This window comes from Alligator sinensis, unplaced genomic scaffold, assembly GCF_000455745.1.
Source record: "Alligator sinensis unplaced genomic scaffold, ASM45574v1 scaffold624_1, whole genome shotgun sequence".
Taxonomy (NCBI): domain Eukaryota; kingdom Metazoa; phylum Chordata; order Crocodylia; family Alligatoridae; genus Alligator; species Alligator sinensis.
The window spans coordinates 2333931-2343531 of record NW_005842021.1 but is presented as its reverse complement, the minus strand read 5'-3'; positions in this window follow the sequence as shown (position 1 = coordinate 2343531).

Sequence of the window (9601 nt, the reverse complement as noted above, 5' to 3'; positions counted from 1 at the left end):
TAAGTGAGGGAATGCTAATACATGAGACTTGATTAATTGAGTCTGCTCTGATACACTGGAATTCTGCATAACACCTGGAATTCTGTAAACACCTGTTCTTCCTCTGACTTCCTAAGTATCTGAAGAATGACTTTTTGTTATCCTTGGCTCTAGTGGCAAGCCTGAGTTTGGTTGCTGCCTTGACTTTTCTGGACTGCTCCCTACAGGTATGGGCTAGTGCTGAGTAGTCCCCCTTCATGATGATTCCATTTTTCCATCTGGTGTAGGCTTCACTTTTTTTGTTTCAAGAGACTCAGAAGTTCCCTGTTGAGCCAAGGGAGTTTCCCTGCCCTCTGACTGCATTTCCTGTGGACGGGATGGACTTCCCTTGCACTTTGAGGATTGAGCTCTTTAGAAACAACCATTCCTCATGGAATCCCCTTCCTAGAGGACCATGGTCCTTTAGTGCCTGACTGACTCCTGAGTCTGTGGAAGTCAGCCTTCCCAAAGTTGAGGATTACTCTTTTACTGAGGGATTTGCCCACCCTGCTTTGGACAGAGAAAGTAATCAGATCATGGTCGCTGTCACCAAGCTTGCCCTCAATCCTTAGATCACTCACTAGGTCATCTCCTTTGGCCAGAACCAGATCCAGCAGTGCTTCTCCCCTAGTTGGCCTGTAGACCTCTTGTGTTAGGTATAGGCAGTCAATGCAGGTGAGGAAGTTACGCGACTGATCAGACCTGGCTATGTGCTCATCCCACAAGATGTCAGGGAGGTTGAAGTCTCCCATAATGATCATACATCAGGAACATATGGCCTCGGCCAGTTCCCTATTGAATTCGAGATTCAGTTCCTCTTCTTGATTAGGAGGTCTGTAGTAGACTCCTATGAATTATATCCCCTTCCCCATGTTTCCCCCCCATATTTTAACCCAGAGGGTCCCAAGATGCTCTCCATGGTTAATGAATTCAGTTTGAAGGGATGTGTACTGCTTCTTCACATAGAGAGCTACACCCCCACCCCTCTTCCCAACATGATCTGTCCTGTAGAGGGTATAGTCTTCTATACCTGCTTGACCAGTCATAGGAGGAATACCACCAGGTCTCCATTATTACGAGGTCATAATCATTACCAGTCAGGAGAAGGGTCAGCTCTTCTTACTTGTTACCCAAGCTCCTGGCATTTGTGTACAGGCCGTTGAGTCTGCCATGGGAAGTCCTAAGCTTCCTTATGTGATGGGATGTAACCTTTCCTTGGGCTCTCATTGGAGTGTGTTCCCTTGGGCTACCTAAGCTGTTACTGCTGTGATTGGCATGACCTGGGCTACAACTGTTAATTGGCCGCCCGTCCTCCAGTGATCTTAGCTTAAAGCCCTGTTGAGTAGGCCAGCCATTGTAGCTGAGAAGAGCTTCTTCCCTTTCCAGGTGAGGTGGAGGCCATCCCTTCCCAGCAGTCTGCAACCTCTCTCACTGAAGCGTGGAGTGTGGTCGAAGAAGCCAAACCTCTTGAGATGTCACCATTGCCAGGGTCTTCTGTTCACCTCACTAATGCACCTATCCCTCTGGGGCCTGTGACCTGTGACAAGGAGGATCAAGGAAAAAACTACCTGAGCCCCCAGGACCCTGACCCCAGCCCCCAGAGTCCCGTAGTCATGTGTGACCTGGCTGGGATTGCTCCGAGCTGTGTCATTCATGCCCACGTGGATGAGAAGCATGGAATTGTAGTCTGAGGGCCAGAGTTTGGGGATTCTCTGAGTCACATCATGGACACAAGCTCCAGGGAGGTGGCAAACCTCATGGGCTGCAGGGTTGGGGTGACAGATTGGACCCTCTGTCCCCCTCAGGAGGGAGTTGCTCACCACGATTATTCTGCGTCTTCCTCTGGGTGCAGTTGCTGGTGGCCCTCCTTCCTCACATGCTGGGGGTGGTCAGCAGGGGCCTGAAGCAGTTGTGAGGGGTTTGAAGCAGTTGTGCAGCTCCAGAGGAATGGTCTTCCTGGTGCAGTGCCTCCTAGGGCTGGAGACTACCTCCATCCAGGCAACCCCTGGCTGGACCTCATGGCGGCTCTTTATTTCTGCCAAGGCATCATCAACTATAGGGTGGAGCACATGGAAGAAGGTGTCCAGTTCCTGCATCTCTGCATCTCTAATGGCACACAGCCATTGAACCATTGCCTGGAGTTCCCTTATCTAGCATTCTAGGGCCTCCACTATTGAGCACATCCCACAAGGAGAGGTGTCAGTGCTCCCAGACCCAGCTGCCTGAGTCCATGCCAGGTTGCCTCCACAGGAAGCCAGGGGCTCTGTCTGAGTGGAGGCTGGGGCCATGGGTCCTGGCCAGGTGTGGGGAGGGACCACAGGCTCTGTTTCGGGTAGAGGCTGTAACCATGAGCTCTGTCTGGGCTGAGACCCCAGTGGTACCAGAGCAGGGGGGTCCAGGTGCAGGGCGGGAACTTTGGGGTGTGATGTATTCCTCCCACCATGGTCCTCATAGTAGTCTGGGCTATTACTGTGCAGACCTTTGCCTTCAGGCTTCCTCCTGTACACCCTCCTGTGCAAACTCCCATGCTAACTTGCGTGCTGGGGCTAGAAGCACACTTGTTTGCATGTGTTGTTTGCAAGGCTCTGGTTGTGTGGGGGCTGGGTAAAGTAGGATCTGGGGGGAGGAGTGACTCTCCTTGGCTCCTCTCAGCTGCCCCACAGCTGTGCTACTCCCCTCCCACAATAGGCCCCACCTACCTCCTGGCTACATGGGGATTGGGGTACTTTTGGGGGTCCTGAGGGTCCCAGGGATCATGGGGGCAAAATGGGCTTCTGCCCATGCAACTCACAAAGGAGCCGGGGACAAACTGAATCTTCCCAGCTTAAAAACAGGAGTGCAGTACCATGATAATTGCTGCAATATGATCTATCTTCTTTCTTGAAGACCATAATGATTCTGGCATCTCTCAAGTCACTGGGAATCTGTTTGTTTCCAGATTTTCATAATAACAATGTGTAGGTGGTGAAAGGGCATTTTTTTCCCTTGCTGATAAATTTCAGCTGGTATTCCATCAGGACTACTTGCTTTGTTGTTCTCCATCTGCTTAATGGTTTTCAAGGTCTCTTGAGAAGTTGTAGATCTTCAAGGATCTTCAAGTCTTTAATAGGGTGTTGTGGAATACCTTTGATAGTATTGCCTTCAACATTAGAATCTCAGTTCGGGAGCTCTTTAAAATGCATCTCCTACTATGCATTGATGGTGAAGCTGCCTTTAAGGAATACTGTTCCATCCATGGGCAACTGGTGCCTCCTGAGTCGGGGTGGGCACTTGCCCCCTTCCCCCCCCGTGGCCAATCAGCGAATGGAGGGGGTCCCCCTGTGGCCGATCGTGCCGACTGGGGGGGGGGCACCAGTCACACGCACCAACCTGGAAGGCCCAGGGGTGCACCTACAAGGGCTAGGGGCATGCCTGGAAAGGCCAGGGGCACTTATCCTGGTGCCCCACTCCCTGGCTGGTGCTCTCAGGGGGGCCACCAGTGCTCCTGCCTGCCCCCCCTGTCTGTTGCCTAAGCAGGGGGTGCTAGCTGTCAGGGGGTGCACCAGCATTCTCAGGGGGTGCACGTGCACCCCCTACACATTGCCACTGGTTCCATCCCTGGACCTCAGAGGGATATCTCCTTGTGTACTTGCCCTGTATAGTTTTGATTGTGCTGAAGAAACTATGCATGCCAGCAAACCTTTAAATCTCTTTTGCTTTTTCTTCCCACCACTTGTTCTTTTGTTCTCAAATTTTCCTTTGGGTATCTACTTCAATGTGGTGTTAAGTGTCCTGCTGTTTTAAGTTGATGTCATTCTGCCAAGCTTTTCTCTTTTTTCTGTCAATGAGAGGTTTTAGTTCCCAATCATTCTCATTGAACCAGTCCTGTTCTGAAGTTTCTTTGTAGAAAATCCTAGAGATTATTTGCATGCCTCATAAATGTCTTTCTTAAGACTGCCCCAGTGATCAATGGGGTCCAGGTTGTCAGGAAGGTTGGTTGAACCTCTTTGGTTGTAATATGAATGGACATGACAGAACATATCAAATGACATGGACATTGTGATATTCCCTGGTATGCACTATGACAATCAATCAGGTGCCAGTTTTTTGAGTGGGGAGTGCATCCATGATGTCTTCAGTTTGTTGCTTTGGCAGAGTAAGGTGTTTGTGATGATGAGACCGTATTCAGAACACTTGCTCAGGAGAAGAATTCCATTCGAATTGACTTTTCCCACCCCTTCCTTTCCAAGTAGTGAGGCACTGGTGAGGCCACATCTGGAGTACTGTGTCCAGTTTTGGGCCCCCCACTACAGAAAGGATGCGGACAAATCAGAAAGTGTCCAGCAGAGGGCAACAAAAATGGTTCAGGGGCTGGGGCACATGACTTATGAGAAGCTGAGGGAACTGGGCTTATTTAGTCTACAGCAGTGGTTCTCAAACTTTTTTGTATCAGGACCCATTTGTAAACATTGATAGCCAATCCTAACCCAGTGCCTCTCACTCGTGACCCACTGCCCTCTGCCCCCAGGTGCCAGCCTTCAGTGTGTGGGGTGGGGGAGGAGTGCGTGTGGGACATGGTAGGCTCCAAGCAGGCTGGAACTCTGCCAGCTTGTAAAGGAAAAGCCACAGTTTCCCACATTTTTCTCCTTTAACGGAGAACCCATTTTCAAAGTTTGTTGATGCATTTTTAAAGTTCTCAGTGTTGGCAGATGACAGAACAAGGAGCAGTGGGCTCAAGTTGAAGCAAGATAAGTTTTCAGTGAGATATTAGGGAAAACTTTCTCACTAGGAGGGTAGTAAAACACTGGATCAGGTTACCCAGTGAGGTTGTGGAATCTCCATCTTTAGAGGTTTCCATCTCTAAGACCCAGTTAGACAAAGCCTTGGCTGGGATGATCTTGTTGGGCCTGGGCCTGCTTTGAGCAGGGGGTTGGATTAGATGACCTCCTGAGGGTCCCTTTCAATCCTAATTTTTTATTATTGTATGACTCTAAATGTTTCTTGTCAGTAGTTCAGAGTCCCTGTCCACTGTAGTACTGAAATTACCAGGCAGAATAATCTTATCTTCAATGGGACAGATAACAGGACTTGGCTGACTTTATCACAGATTCTTTCTTTTGTTTTGTTGCCATTTAGGACTTGCATTTTTATTCTTCCAGCTGTTAGTTTGGAAACCTCAATCTTGACCTTGCCACCATGGGTGACCCTACGAGGAGTACAAAACTCTAGACAACATGGATCTTATTCATTGGTAGCACACAAGCCTTTTTACCACAGCAAGGTTGCAATCCTTAGAAGAATATGTGTAAGATCCCATATAAAGGTAAATGGGAATTTTGAATACAAATCAATAGTAGAAAGAAAACAATGGGATATCCATACTGATTGATTGCTACATTAAAAATGAAGAATCCTTCCTCTCCCCCCACACCCATGCTGACGCACACAGTATTCATTGAATGAAAGAGTAAGAAACATTTTCCCCCAATGTGTGCTATGAAGGGTGATTATGAATAAAAGAGCCCACAATGACAAAATGGCCTGACATCTTCAAAGTGTATGCTGGTTCAAACCTTTATTCAAAGGGTTTAAAATTTTATTTCCTGGTCAGGCTAGCCAAGTGATGTTTCTGAAGTTATTTACATTGTTCCTACATTTTTATTCAATTATTCACATAAATTAGAATGAAAACAAATTACTTCTGCTTTGTTCTTAACAGTGGAATGAGCCTGTTCCAAAGCCTGTCAGAAGACAGTGGAAGCCTCCTGTCCCCCACTTCTAACTTTAGTAGGCTCTGGATTGGACCCAGATCTATGGTCCTGCTAAGTCCTGCTCACATCTATGGCTTCTCCCACTTAACTGAGGACAGGCGAGAAGGATTGCACTCCTAGTATGGATTGTATATGTGATGGAGGTTCTCTCTGCCCTGTCCCATTTCTATAATTAAAGGGACATGTTAGATTAAAAAACCAAACTGACTGCAAATATTTCAGTTAAATGAACAAACCATGGCGGCGCATAACTGCAAAGGGCAGGTGAGGCACCAAGCCCAGGTGCTGTTTCATAGCGGTTGCTGTAATGGCAGCCTCCAGGGAACCCATGCTGCCACAGCCACACCAACCCATTTGGGAACCTTGTGCTATGACAGCAACAGCCCATGTCACCACCACAACTGTGGCAACCCCTGCACAGTGAGTAAAAGTACTCACTCTCCCCACTCCGTATGCTCTCCAGGGCACCCACATCTCAAATTACATCCTTGAACAACAGGCCACATAGTCCTCAACTTCTCTGAGGAGAAAGGGAACACACAAGAAGATTTCACTCCCTCTTTAAACCACATGAAGGAGCACGAGAGAATTGAAGTCTCTACACTCCTTTCTGCACTAGAAAAAGTGACATAAAGCCAATGTCCTTCAGCTGCTAAGGACTTTCTCAATTATCACAAGTCCTGGTTTTAGGTCTTTTTGTGCCACTGTAACAATAACCACCAGGGTGATGGAAGCTATAGCTCAATGAATGCCAACATTTTCTTTTGGACTAGGCAGCTCCAAATCTGTGCTATTCAGGTACAGTCTCCACCTGTTCTCTGTACACAGTGTCCATTTACTTATTTCCTTACATGCAAGACAAAGCAGATTAATGATTCTTGCATATATAACCATAAATGTTGGTGTCAGCGGCGATCTGGCTTTGACTAGAGCTGCATTTTGTAATTCTGAGTTATGTAGGATGACTGAGGTCCAGGAAAAAAGAACATTCTCAATACTTCTATGTGTGTTTTTATTACAACATATATTGTTCACTGTGGGAATGTCTACATGTGCATTTATGCCAGGTTAAATTTACTGCACAATAAGTTACTGCGCAGTAAGCAGGAACAGGCTGGTGTCTACATGAGCAGTCCGCCATGTGCCCCTGTGGCTATCTGGAGGTGGAGCTCCAGCCTCCAGCTACATGGCTGCCAGCACTTGGGACTAACTTTAATTCCAAATTGAAGCCAAGAGAACTGGCCAAACAGGAGCCCTGTGGCTGGATTCAGGCTGCCTGCCTAGTGACGGGGCAGACCCAGTAGGGAGGCTCCCTGGGTTCCTGCAGAGTAACACATCTACATGTGCATTACTGCACAGTAAGTAATAAGACGTAAATTTGACACCTGCATGATACAGATATCAAATTTATGCTCGGGTTGGTGTAAGTCGCCATATTTATTGCACAGTACAGGTGTGCATGTGTAGGTGTGTACCTGTGCTGTGCAGTAATTTTGGTTACTGCACAGTAAATGCACATGTCTAGATACACCCTGTAATTACTATGAGGCCAAACCAGTATCATACAAGATGTTTAGTTTGTTGAAACTTACTGGTATGCCAAAGGAAGCTTATTTATTTCATTAGAAACTGTTTTACTGTCTCTGTTTGCTGGGTACATATGTTAAGAAGAACCGTAATCAGCCATATTGAAAACATTGTAGCATCTAAGAAAGAAATCAGTCTCAAATCTCAACAAATTGTCTTTTACAGCTTTGTGTTTTAAGAATTAATTTTCAAAATGATACACAAGGGCCTGCAAGTGAATCCTTTGCTATCCTAATCTATCTTTTCCTGACTATTAAGTTGATAATGGGGACTCCTTTACACAGTCATTATGCATTGTTGTCATTCTTAAACCAGTTTTATGACCTGTGTCCAAGATGCACCTTCATCCTCATTAGATGCCTAAAATCGTCCATTAATCTCTTGCTTTGTTTGTTTGGTTGGGTTTTTTTTGTCACTTCTTTGGGCTTTTACAGGTTTCCTTGGATTTTGGATATAAGAGAGCTAGCACAACTAGCAGTTCATTCTGGCTTAAACCATATGTTTTACAGTGTCATCTGGTACCTACTGTCAGTGCTTCTTTCCTTAAAGCAGGGCTAATATCAAAACTCCTTCTTGGATACAAGCAGTAGCACTGACAGAACTTAGTACAAAATACTCTAATGGCTCACGACTGGAGAATACGCTTGCCTATTCAATTTTATTTGTGTTGTGGCTTTGCAATATGCTGAATGAAATACTGCCATTATAACTTCATGGTTATGGATGGGTCAAGGTCCACTTAGTCTTACAAGAGAGTCAATCTTTTTCATGTTGATAAGTTATGTTAGGAGTTTATGCACCATAAAGTTTTTAGAACTGGACATCTACAGTTTTAAATCTATGTATCGAAAATTGATGTAACTTAAGCTTGATTTATAAAGCTGAATTTGTAGATGCACAAAATATTTAAAGAAATATACTGGTAATCCCATTAAAAATTAGAGTGAAATATTTGCTGTGGGGCAGATCCCTATTTGGTGTAATTTATAGGAACTCTCTTGATGTCACCAGATTATACTATTTTAGGATCTGGCTCTGGGAAGAGAGCACAGTTTTATAAATGGAATATACCAAAGTAGTGTGATATGAAGGCAGTGAAGGAACAACATAGTACACAAATAACTTCTGTTCCTAGTTCATATTTTTTCCCTCTGGAGCGTAACAATCTGGGTAAATGCAGGTAGACACATGGCCCTTTTCTTTTCCTGACTGATTGCTAGCCATAACCTGCTGGTATTGGAATAAGAAACAGTCTGCACACCCAGCTCTCTATTTGGCTGACAAAGTACTAACAGAGCAAATTACAGGTTATTTCACTTTTCAACATGGGCTGTCACCCCACAAGTCTGCTGTTATGGTACTGGCCAGCACTGTGTCTAACAGAGTTTTAAATAAATAGTGTGAAAGTGAATAGGTATGGCTCTTTACAATTCTAGTGTCAGCTGTGTACTGATAGTTCTCCACTTACCTGTGTTGCCTGGCCATTAGGTTGGTCACTACCTAATGTTTGATCATTCTCCCTGCTGGGCCTGCTGTTTGAATAAACTGGTTCACTGATACTTTGACTCTCTAAGGCTGGATTATTTTCTCTCAGGAAAAGAAAAACAGAAAAAAAATCTGGACTTCCCCCAGACTTGTGCTCTGCTAGGCAAACTATTGTCCTATCATTCATATCCAGATAATAAAGCAAGGATTGTGATGTGTAACTATTTTGGTTATACAAGTTATAACAGTATACACGTTAATAATAAATAAATGGGTGTTTACAGGCAGCATTTTAAATCCTGTTCTTATGGATCAGATGTGAACCATAGGAGCTTGGCCTACTGTTGCTCTTTCTACTTTTTTTACTAAGAGTTTGGAAATATACCAATTACCCTGACAAACAAAATTTATCATTGTATTGCAATGCTTCTAGTAGCTGTCTTCTAGCACGTCATCTGTACACATGCCACATCACCTTGTTACTCATCTATCACATTATTTCTGTTTCTCTGTCTGTCTCGGGTATTTTAATGTGTCCATCACCTTGGTGTCTCATACTCCTCTATGCTTAGCCTTTAACTATTTGGCAAGCCTGGTTTTTTCTGATTAATTAACTCTTTCCAGCTTTAGGGCCTGATCCAAAATCCACTGAAGCAAATGAGTCTTTTGATGGATTTTAAGGAGCTTTGGGTCAGTCCGTTTGACTGTGTAATGAGCTTACAATCGAGTTGTGGTAGTTGTGTGCTATTGTGAAGATGCAA